The sequence below is a fragment of the Notothenia rossii genome, assembly GCF_949606895.1.
Source record: "Notothenia rossii genome assembly, chromosome: 3".
NCBI lineage: Eukaryota > Metazoa > Chordata > Actinopteri > Perciformes > Nototheniidae > Notothenia > Notothenia rossii.
In genome coordinates, this window is record NC_136901.1 from 6,834,152 (window position 1) to 6,847,054 (window position 12,903).

The window sequence follows — 12,903 nt, forward strand, 5'->3', positions numbered from 1 at the left end:
TTTTTTAAACTGCCATACTTCCCAAACCCTACATTCCTGAGACATAATTTATCATGACAAACGTAGGAAAACATCTCGTAGCTTGAAAAATGACAAATAATTAAGCAAAAATAATTAAAAAAAATACTTTTTGAGGCCATGAAGTGACAAAAACGTTCAACATTCCTCCATTAAAGCCCATTGTAATTTCAGGCAGATATGTCCTCACGGCAGCAGCCGCACACCTTTAGTTAATCTGCCAAAAAGGCCACATTATTAACCCGAAACTACACACAAATTACACTTCAGATACTCAACTTCCTTGACCTGCTTCACGTTTTGAAATTTCACAGATATCTGTTCAGTTCTTCCACAAAACGTTCACATGTAAGAGGTTCATCTCTCATTCAGAACAATGAAGCCTTTGATCTCTACAGAGCTCGTTAGCTCAACTATAAACACCTGTGTGATGGAACACGATGATGTCATCACTCCAACTGACGTGCTCAGAGCAGCAGACTTCAGATAGCAGTGTGCAAACAGTCCAGCCGTGAAGACATCTACGGGACAGTTTTGAGATTTCTCCAGATGCCGTTGCCATGGCAACAAAATGCTCGCCTTCTCATAACTTCAGTGAAAATACTCCAAACAGCCCAGAACTTCACAGGTTTGGTAACGATGCAGCCGTCAATGCACCTAAGCGTAGTATGGGGTGTCATCAAATGCCGTTGTCATGGCGACGGACCACTCGCCATGAAACACGATGTGGCTGTAAGTCCCATCGACACGGTCCAATCGTCCCCCAATCTTCACTTGTATATCACCGGTCCATGCCTCAACAGCTCTACGCCAAATCTGAGATCTCACCATATGCCGTTTCCATGGAAACGCATTTCTCGTCATAAAACATGTCGCTATAACTCCTATGAAAATGTTCAAAAAGTGCTCAAACTTTACATGTGTACTAACAGTCCAGCCGTGAAGACATCTATGGGACAGTTTTGAGATTTCTTCAAATGTCGTTGCCATGGCAACACAATGCTCGCCTTGAAACATGGTTTTCTCATAACTTCAGTGATTATACTCCAAACAGCCCAGAACTTCACAGGTTTGGTAACGATGCAGCCATCAACGCATCTAAGCGTAGTATGGGGTGTCATCAAATGCCATTGCCATGGCGACGGACCACTCGCCATGAAACACGATGTGGTTGTAAGTCCAATGGACACAGTCCAATCGTCCCCCAATCTTCTCTTGTATATCACCGGTCCATGCCTCAACAGCTCTACACCAAATCTGAGATCTCACCATAAGCCGTTTCCATCCCTCGCCATAAAACATGATGTCGCTATAACTCCTATGAAAATGTTCAAAAAGTGCTCAAACTTCACCTATGTGCTAACAGTCCAGCCGTGAAGACATCTGAGGGACAGTTTTGAGATCTCTTCAAATGCCGTTGCCATGGCAACACAATGCTCGCCATGAAACACGGCTTTCTCATAACTTCAGAAACTGCTCCAAACGCCCCAAAACTTAACAAGTTTGGTAACGATGCAGCCATCAACGCATCTAAGCATATTATGGGGTGTCATCAAATGCCGTTGCCATAGCGACAGATCATTCACCATCAAGTTAGTTCAGAAGTTTGCAGTTCAAATATTCTGCTGCTTTTCCAAGCCTTTTTACTTTCTTTTCTTCTCTTATCACATATTCAAGCCTCCTGTGTTCATGTATCATTTCATTCTCAATTCTTCACTTTCTTCTTACACATCACATTTCAGCATAGCAGTTCAGCGTCAGCTTTTCAGCATAAAGCATTCCCATTAGCAATTTCTTCAGGAATTGCATTCTCTAGTCTATTCTATTCTTTCTTTTTTAATGACCTTACACATAGGTCCACACCTGGCTGGTGTACAACGATACTCCCCTGTTGGTAATGTAGTTGTGTGTGCATATACAGTACAGTTTGGGACTGTAAAAAATGAGTGTAAAAGAAAAAAACGAAAGTAGTGCTAAAGTATAAATAGCATGGTTATTTTTCAGAAGTATTGAGGTATCTTTCCCCCCTTCCTACACTGAACAAAAATATAAACGCAACACTTTTGTTTTTGCTCCCATTTTTCCTGAGATGAACTCAAAGATCTAAAACATTTTCTACATACACAAAATAACCATTTCTCTCAAATATTTTTCACAAATCAGAAAAAATCTTTGATAGTGAGCACTTCTCCTTTGCCGAGATAATCCATCCCACCTCACAGGTGTGGCATATCAAGATGCTGATTAGACAGCATGATTATTGCACAGGTATGCCTTAGGCTGGCCACAATAAAAGGCCACTCTGAAACGTGCAGTTTTGCTTTATTGGGGGGGGGTCTGGGGGGGGGGGGGTATGTGGGTAAACATGCAAACAATTGCTACATTTTGCCTGTACTTCAGATTTCTAACCACAAATGATATGTTAGAAAACAATAAATACAGTCTGGCTGTTTCCAACCTGCTTCTTAAAAGTCACTGGGCAGCCATTACGCACTTATGTGTTATCAACCAGCATTAGCGTTGCTGTAGTGCTTTTGAGGCTCTTCACAGTGACGCAAATGCACTGGTACTGTCAGAGGAGAAAAAAAACCTTGAGTCACTGAAAATCCAGTTTTCAAGAACATCTTTTTCATACATCACTACTCTGCTATTTTGAAGATGCGGCACACGTCGAGTACATGTTTGTCACAGAGGCTCATGGCACCGCTGAATCAAAGCGCTGATGAGAGGTTTGGATGTGGAAAAGCATTCTCAAATATGTGTTTTTTTTAACTGTGCACGATGTAAGTGTGAGTCACTGGTTTCAAAATGTCAGGGATGTTGCTCATTGGAGAAGACTGTGTTTATGACACTAATATTATTTTAATGATAAACATTATAACTCGACGTGTGGAATGCACTCTTGCCTATGAGCTTTTCAATGCGACATCTTGTTTCTCCACCCCTTCCCCCACCGCTCAGGAGAATGAAACTTGATTATGAATTATTCCCTTTAGAAATAAGGAACGAACAGTGTGCGCTGCCAAAAGCTCGGGGACAGTTGAGTGTGTGGAGGCATGTGTAAGTGTGTCATGTCGTTCGAGGACAAGAAGAAAGCAACGACACAACAAGCCTTCTGTGCTCGGACATCCAAAATGCTCTGTGTACCGTCCAGATTTTTTCCAACACATGTAATAGAGACTAACCTTCTACGGTCTAAACGCCCTGTGGCTACCATCTGACTGGGGGATTGTTTCTTTCTTCCTCCTGCCCTACTTTTGAGAGCCAAATCAGCGCTTTACAAAAAGTTTTTAGGTCATATTTAGGCTGCCATAACACATCAGGGAACCAGTTGATAAGTGATAGAGTGTCTTCTTTCTTCATAATTGAATAATCATCTGAGAAGTGATTTCTCGACAAGTTAAAGTGCTCAAAAAATCAAGGTCTCATTGTTTTTCAAGTGGGTTATTATTGTTATTGGTGTCGAAACTTGACAGTTGCCTAACACAAATGCCAGTTTTCTTTGTCAGGGTAAGAAAGGGAATGAGAGACTAGAGCAGTGGAAGTTAAGTGGAGACTTGACAGTTTTGGAAAGACAACGTATTCGCTGCTTCTTCTTCTTTTATGCCATCGCCCCACCGTCCACCAGGATGACTTGACTCTTGTTGCCATGGAAACAGGAGTTACCAAACGCTCAATAATATCTGGGTAAAGGGCAGAGAAAGAGAAAGATAGATTTATACTTTGTGAAATCAAGACATAAAGCGTCAATTATCAAAACTTCCAGATGCATCACATTGTTTGTTAAACATAGTTAAAGCAATTTAAAGTATATCTTTGCTGTAATTAATTTTAAAATGCATTATATTGATATTGATGATCTGCTTTCCCCTATCTGAGTCAATATTTATCTTTTATTGGACAAATGAATTACATTCTTATGATTAAACATCTTATTTTATCTACATTATTGCTTCTTACACATTATGGTATTTTATTGACCTTTGATTATATTTATCCTCTAAACCAGTGGTTCTGTAATTTACAGTCCACTAACGCCCGCGAGGACCCAGGTTCCATTCCGCCCTGAGGTCCAAAAAATTAATTAATAAAAAAAAACAAAAAAAAAAACTCCCGTTCATCGCGTCCATTCGCGACCCACCTATCACATCTCTGCGCCCCACACTTTGAGAAACGCTGCTCTAATGGAACAACTGCCATGTAAACCAATTTCCTCATATTATATAATATTTTAAATAGGATTCTGCTTCTGATTTTATTTTTCTGTATGTAAGTTGATAAAAAAAAAGTTACCTTTTGTGCACTAACATTATTGCAAAACGTTAAAATTTCCGCAAGAAATGTGGAGGCCACAGTTCTTTGTATGTATTGTTTGTCACAGTCAGATACAATTTTAAGTAATGCATTTGGACAGGTTGTATGTCAGAGTTATTACAATTTCAGGAATGTGTCTGCATTTCTCCCCCTCTACTTTTTATCGTCGCTCTGAAGCAACTTTGTAAGTAGGAACCATCAAATAAATCGGAAGAATGAGTGATCACAAACTAAAATGAGATTTAATTTGTGATGGAATTTATTAGCACGCGGTGTGACTCGGCTCAGGTAACGCTACGGGAAGCGTGAGCTCTCCATCTGGGCAAACAATTGCTCTCCGCCTGTGCAAACAATTCATAATTACTTCTGTCTGATTAACTGCAGATTTTGACCCGAGTCCCAGACACAAATAAACCACAGGTGTGTGTAGCGCAGATACGTTCCATTCAGGCATCTTGCAACTGGTCACAGGAAAAACTTGCTACAAAATGTCATATTGTTTTGTGGGTGAATGGTTTTCATTAGATACTCAACAGTAATTCACACACGAGTGTTTAAAAGTTCAGGATACAAATAGAATTAAGGCCTGAGGCGGGACTGCCTTTCTGCATGCACCTAGATGATAGCAAGCAATAGTGATTTGGCACTGTTTTGTTGTGCTGAACTTTACCTTGAAAAGTTTAATATCCAAAATGGATACAGTACTTTGATCACTATACATGAATCTTCTGTGAAAAACTCCAAAGCCAGACACAAAATCAGCCAAGACTCATAAATCTTCCCGTCTGATTTCCTCCCTCATCCCAAAGCGGGGACCCTCGAGTTATTGCCAGCTGTGTACTGCAGCCCCAGGCAGGGTACCATTCCTATTCTTGTCAAACAACATCAAAAAATGACTCATCATTAACGAAACTGCTCCAAAATTCCTTCTTTCATTTAGATGTTTGCTTGAATATTCGAAAAAATCCCTTTCATCGCGAAAATGGCGTTCTGTCATTCTTGCCAAAATACTTCCATGCAAGCTCATCTTTAAAAACTGAGCAGCTCTGATCAAAAGACGATAAAACTAGCTTCGAGGACATATGTGTGTTACTTTATCGTAGCTACGCAACCAGCATTAGCTTTCACAATTTCTTCTGACATTTTCAAAGACAAAATGTTCTTTCCTTAAACATGTCTTTCCTTTCGCCCTACTCTGCCTACATGTATGATTGGTCCTCCCATGTTCCTCTCTCTCCCTCAGCCTCCTAATCTCACAGGTGCTGCCCTGAATGGTTTTCCTTAAATGGAGCTCCCCGCGGTCGCTCAGAATCTGCACATCGGAAAAAGCTGGTGAGGCTGTGATCCTCCCCACAGACCCAAACTGCACTCCCTCCTTCAATGAAGGACAGTTGCTAACATCCGGAATCTTAATTTGGCCGGTTCTCTATCTCTCCCCATGGAGATATCCACAGTGGTAGGGGGGGGGGGGGGGGGCTTTTTTTTGGGAAACCGTTAATGACTAGCTGGCCTTGTATCTCCAAGTGGATCAATTTGCTTTGGGGATTGGATTCACTTCTTCCATGCAAACTGTCTTTGATTGAGCCAGTTGATACAACTATTGAGAATCAGGCCGAGGCGAGTGCAGTGCAGTACATCAGCGAGAAGGGAATGTGCTGCATCTGCTATTTTTTTGATTTCCGAGGGGCCGTTTTTATAGGCATGAATGTACAGTTTATACAGTCCAAAAAAAGAAAGGACCTGATTCCCCTGCACAAAGCAGCTCCAGAAATATGGATTTGTAACACGGCACATTGATGCAGTGGTTGCTTAATTTGCATTTCCCTTGAATGCATTTCTGCATTTAGTGTAACTGTTTTGCATGTGAACATTGTCGAACGAGTATCTGAAATGTTCTGTGGTGAAATCCCATTTCAGGGTTCAATGGCTCTTCCGAAGCCGCATATCCGGAAAGCCGTGAAATACACGCCCTTGTAAAGCTTGTCTATTCAATCAATTTCCCTATGTTCAATTACTGACATTACTGCTCTGAATGCTCTTGTTTTTCTCTCTTTTGCACATAATGTATTAAAACCAATGCGTCAATCACCGCTGAGGACAATTCCTGTGGCTACGGATAAGCTGATGAGTTTTACACTAAAGAACACCTCATTGAGTTTGTGTACATTATTTCCCTTCTGCTTAGTGCTACAGTGTTAAAAAGATGACCTTGCACGGTGCAGCATTGATAGAGTTTGCACTCAATGTAATTGTATTTGAGCTTAAAGTAAGAGATAACACCAAAGTTCCATTCATCAGAACGCCTGTTACCTTGGTGAAGTTGCAGCAAGGTTGCCAAGTTGATGCAGTTCATCCAGAAAAAGGACCAGCTAGATTATTGACCCTCTATCCAACATTGCAATAATATATATATCAACAATAAATAATTAACTATTATAGGGATGACCTTCCTGTTCTCTAAAAAAGATGCTGACTCATGGAAAGACATGGCTGCAGTGCCCCTAGGACAATTACTGTATGTCAGACATTTCCTCGCTCTTATATAAATATGTATTCTATTCTGCATGCTTGGATGAGTCAGCGTCATCATCTGCATTTTATTGCGCAAACAAGCTGGCAGTTGGCGTGCAACAACGTCAGTCCTTCTCTGATTTTCACGCCTTGAGCTTCCAGCTTTTTAATTTTCCACTTTTTCGTCCCAACACTGCAGAACAAACCTGTCTGATCCGGTGTGTTTGGAAGGCCGTGGCAACAGCAGCGTGTGTGTCCATGTGGCGGTGCTGCATGCCAGCCGGACACACGGAGAATATGACAGTCTGCCATATGGACCACCTGCAGCAGTCTCACACAGCAAGTCAACCTGGTCACTTTATAAATCTGTTCATCCAGCGCGCTCCAACGTGCCGCTGGGATCCCTCCCCGTCCTCCTGATTAGCCGCTCCGCGCCTCGCCGTGTCCATCAGGCCGATCAACCTCAACGCTGTGCTGGTGGGCCGCATCCAATCACAGCCTCCCGATGTGTAAATAAAAAGTGAAACCCCCGCACTATCCTGGTAAATAGGATGCAGTGAGATATAAAGAGAGCAGAAGGCATTGACTTTTTGCCTCTACTCAGCAGTTTGTTTGGACTAATTGGCACGCATGATTAATTATTATCCAACCCATGACAGGCCGTGGTAAATTGGAATTAAATGACTGGCTTACTTTGCATGTCCCAGTTCAGTTGTGTAATAGGCTAAGAAGGATTCATTTGCTGCCTCCATCTTCCCACTGCACTCGTTCAAACTCGAGGTGGACTACACATGCTTGGAGGTAAACACTCAGGTATGTGCAGTGCATAAAGGGACTCGAGGTGTGCACAAAGATCCCAAACATCCAAGTGTCTTTCAGGAAACCATCTGTCGGAGGAAACGGTAAACCTCTCAGCAGCTGTTGCGTGCCAAAAAATAGTCCCTCCTATAGACAATGCATGATCGTCACATTTTTATTTAGGGACAGGTTTGCCTTGTGTATTTGAAAATACTGGTAGCATATGGCAGAGGCAATATATTCTCTGTCAATGTCAGCCAGTCAACAAATGCTAAAAAAGATTATGTTTTAGTTATTATGTTTTTTTATCAAACTAATGTTGGATAGTGACCAAAACACAATCGGTGCAAACATTAACATGATGTATCTGTGTGCTTCCATAAAGGTCTTCACTTACCTCCCATCCGGACCCTCCCACTGTCGATAACAACACGGTTCACTGCGGTTCTCTATTCAATTCAATTTCTCTTTCGCTCTCCGAAGTCACTCTGAAGGAGCTGGAGGAAGACATATGCACTGTCAGGACGAAATCTAATCAAGTCTGGGGCTCCGTACCTGTTATGGTTGCTGGTATGCAGAACGGCCATAATGGTGCTGTTTGCGTGTCAGCATTGAGAGCCCTAATGTATGTGATATTCACTCTCTCCGAGACAAGTTTTTTCACACACTGTGGATTGAGGATAGGTTTAGCACAGACCTCCCCTCCACCCCCACGTCATTCTCCTGTCCTGCTCATTTTCCTATTCTCGCCATGATAGCCGTCTGTTCCTTTCCTTAAGGATTTTGCAGTAACATGTAATCAACAACAGATTTACATTCCCGAGTCCACTCCTGCTCATCTGCTTCCCTCAATGCTTGTCTCGCTCGCTCCCTCCCCATCTCTAAATAATTACTTAAATGAATCTATTACCGGCATGGCCTCGGCGCAGCTTTAACTGAAATGCCAGTCTCTATGGGGAGGTGATGCATTCCACTGCAGGTTTAATGCTCGAGAGAGAGAGAGGGTAGACAATTATTTCTCTGGTCTTAAGCAGACGCGGTGATACACTTCAAAAAATAGTTCTTTATGTTTATATAGTAAATAACAAATCGACGCGTTCCTTCAACTGTCCCAAAATGAACCGCAGTGATCACTGTCAAAGTGATTGATTGAAATTGGTGGAGCGGCATCAAAGTTTGTTCTGCAAGTAAATCTCAAACCTTTGATCAAATGGATGTCGAGACTGACCTATTGCTTTGTTCATGTCCCTGTATGGCTTCTTGGTCTCATTTTCCACCAACAGTGACGCACACACAGATTTCTTTATTGGCCTATCAGTCACAGAAGCCTCCACAGTACTTTCCTTTACCTTTAAGAAGTCTAACAGTTCATTGAAATTACAGTTGCATGGTTTAAGTGAATGCTAAAAAAAGTGAACAACGAATGGTTCTACATCACGCTGGTCCCTCAAATCAAATACATTCTGGCCCAAGTGTCCACACAGCAGGATGAAACGTAGTTGACTGTGGGGAAAAAAAAATACAGTTTATTTCTTAGATTGTCGATGCTTAAGAACAATACGGTTATGTAAGCGTGTCCCAAAAATGACTTGGTTAAGTTTAGTCACGTCAATCATATCTCCACGCTGTAATTATGGCGGAAACTGCCCAATCAAAAAGCAACTTAACAACCTGGAGGTCATTTTAAGGTGTCTGAGGAAAGGAGAATGTAGTTTGATTCCAATTGTTGTAACATATGGTAAGTACAGAAGGAGCGCCTAATTTGCTTTTTTTTGAGAACGATAAAAAAGAGCATCATGCCTCGGTACCTTCGGTTCAGCAGGTGTTCTTTTAGAATGTTTTCATCCCCCAACATAAAAAAGAAAAGAGTAGACACTTAACCGTTTTTAAAAAAAGGGTTTAAAACTGTACTTCAAAAAAGCCGTATTCCCTATTAAATAAGTCGGATGTGTCATTTTCACTGTAGCTTTTTGATTGGGTCAACAAAGCCCAGAGTGTTATATTCCAGTAATTGTACACAAACAGTTATTATAGCAGCACAGCTTGAGGACAGACATAAGCACACACACACACACACACACACACACACACACACACACACACACACACACACACACACACACACACACACACACACACACACACACACACACACACACACACACACACACACACACACACACACACACACACACACACACACACACACACACACACAGGAACCACAGTTGTCATCCTATTTTTCAGAGAGACTTCAAACAATCAATGCCATCTCCAGTGTAATCCATATTCTCCATATCCGTGTTTGCAAGACATAAAACATCAATTAAAGTGTCAGATCCTATTCAGAAGCCAAGAATGACAAGTAGGGCATACAAATGACACACACACACACACACCACTTCAGGGGACATTACATTGACTTACATGCATTTCCTGGAGACTTATCCTAACCTTAACCATAACCAACACATGCCTAACCCTAACCCTAAACCTAACCAAGTCTTCACCCTAAAATTAATGATTCCCCTCATGGGGACCTCCAATTTGTCCCCATAAGGGAAGCGAGTCCCCACACGTGACTGTGTAAACAGATTTAGGTCCCCACAAGTATAGTAATGCTAGGACACACACACACACACACACACACACACACACACACACACACACACACACACACACACACACACACACACACACACACACACACACACACACACACACACACACACACACACACACACACACACACACACACACACACACACACACACACACACACACACACACACACACACACACACACACACACCTGCCCGGTTTCTTTGCCAAAGACACACCATCCTACACACTCACACCCATTTGCATTCATCCCCCAAAAAACAATGCTTTTCTGTAAGGAAGGAGGGGGTCTGAGAGGGGCGCGGCTCGCTAGCTAACGTACATAATGAAAAGTGCAAGCTCTGTCATTTTCTGCAGATAAAAGTGTTCTGATGAGAGCGCGAGACAATAGCTGCGCATTAATCTCCTTGACGTGCCGAGCACCGGCTTTAAAACACTCACTTCCCCCCCACTCCCAGGACCTCTATCTATCTAAAGCTACTCTCTGCAAAACCACATTAGGAGTTCACACACACATAACAGAATGCACCTTTGCAAACATATCATGCAGAACATATTATTAATAAATGTGCATGGTACACATACAAAAAGAATATTGTCCATACACCCTCCTTGGGTTTTCAACTCAAACGCGAAGTTCTTCCTGGAGCTCTCAGGCAACAACTCTTACTTGAAAATAGTGTGACCATGACACACAAAATATAATAACGTATTTTTTTCGGTCACACTCATGTGATGTTGGATCTATTCCTGCACTGATCTCATTTTATTTTTAAGTGTGATGAAAAAAGAAGCACATTCAGGATGTCTGTGATTTCTCATGTCGTTTTGATACCATCATGCCTACTTCAGACACTGATAAAAGCCTTTTGAGACAACCCAAAGCCATCGACTGCTATGTTCCTTTTTGCTTTGACCTTCACAGCAGCCTTACTAAGAGCTCAATAAGATGAGTCTGGAAGTGCCCTTTATATTTCTGTATTTTCTCTCTAATATGTTAAGCAGCGCAGATTCATCTCAATATAGAAGCATGGCATATGTCATTGTGTATCCCTTTTTTTCCACTGCGAAAAGCACACAGTGATGCGATCTCAAATATCAAAGGTACTGTGGTCATTTTCTTTATTGCTTTTTAATCTTCCATTGCCGAATGATGTTTGGCTTTCAGGGGGAAAATAATAGTTTGAAGGACAGGTGGAGTTATTTGATACACACTTTATGTGTCTCAGGTTTCATCCTGCATAGTGATGACCACTCAGAATGACTGAGCTGCAGAGATACTGTGGGTGTCGTTGGTGCTGATGATGTCCAGTTCCCGTTTCCTTTGAGAGCGATGTGATCTGAGGTTCTGGCGAGCACACAGAGTTTGCGATCAGATCTTGACGTTATATCTCTTCAGCAGGTTCTTGATTATTTTCTTCTCAGCTTTCTTAGATGTCTTGCACTACTTTGCATATTGGCTACTGGCTCAGAAGCTAAATATCCCCATGCATACCTGCAGTACAGCCACAGTCCTCCCGTGCAGCTGAATGCCCCTCAAGGGGATCTTAGTGGTACCCATTCCCCGCTTTAATAGTAATCAAGAAAAAAATGTATTATGGATTCAAACGCTGACATTTTAGTACCAGCCTTCTGTGCAGGGTCTGGGAAAGAGCCCAGCCAAAGCCAAATATCAATACAAGTGTCCTTCTGTGGCTAAATCAATAAGGCACACCCACGGCACAAGCAGGTAACCTTTGTAGCAGTTTCAGTCCTCACTCATACATAGACGTTATTTTGCCTCTTAAGCTTTACCCCTGATGATTTGCCACTTTTCAGTTTAAAAAAAATAAATGTGCCTGGTGCCAGGGAGGCTCCTGATTGGTCGCATCATTCAAAGCGTTTTTTTTCTGTATGAGCGCCACACCTGCTTGACGTGACCCAACTCTAATTGATTCTGTACAAGACATAGTATAATGTCCCTATGAGGACAAAGGTACGGTGGCTCATTACAAATTAGCGCCCACCCCCCTACTGAGTGTCTTTGCGCTTGGCGAGTTCATAGGAAACTCCTTATGTGGCCTCTGACAAGTAGCTCCAACCCTGCTAACGATGACAGAGGAACTTCCCACACAATCAGCCAGTGCATCGCTCTCCGAGGAAAGAGAGATAGGGGAAGAGACAAGTAGAGAGAGAGTGTGTGTATGTGTGTGTGCTGGCTGGAGGGTGTGAGACATTTGGGGGGCAAAGAATGCAGGCCGAGTGATATTAATTCATTCTACAAAGCACAAGTTGGTGTTGGTTGTTTGTTCATGTCAAATGCATACAAAATGAAATAGATCATTTGATGTGTGCACATATTTGTTAGTGAAAATGTTCCAAAACTTGCAGATTTGAAACGCCAAATGCTTCATGCCATCATGAGGAAATGGCTGGAAAAAGGCAATTTGAAATAAAAGGAATTGGCAGGTGATTGGATGAACCATCTGTTGCTAAATCAAGTTTGGAAAAATTGAAATCATATGACAAACCTTCAGTATTATATGAATAAATGCAACTGCAACTTCACCCACCTCTTTAAGAGCTACCATCTTGGCCTTGAACGAGCAACTGACTCTTAATGTGCGTCACAAACACAATAAAACCTCGCCCATATCCACC

The 12,903-nt window shown here is 42.0% G+C and overlaps 1 long non-coding RNA gene across 1 annotated transcript in view; it reads right to left on the reverse strand.

Moving 5' to 3' along the window:
* Positions 1-2,353: 2,353 nt before the first annotated feature.
* The window catches only part of LOC307033891, a 34,195-nt gene continuing 23,645 nt past the window's right edge, over positions 2,354-12,903 (reverse strand). The window contains exon 4 of the long non-coding RNA XR_013806696.1: positions 2,354-3,701. This is a non-coding gene — a long non-coding RNA (uncharacterized lncRNA). The remainder of the gene's footprint in view (positions 3,702-12,903) is intronic.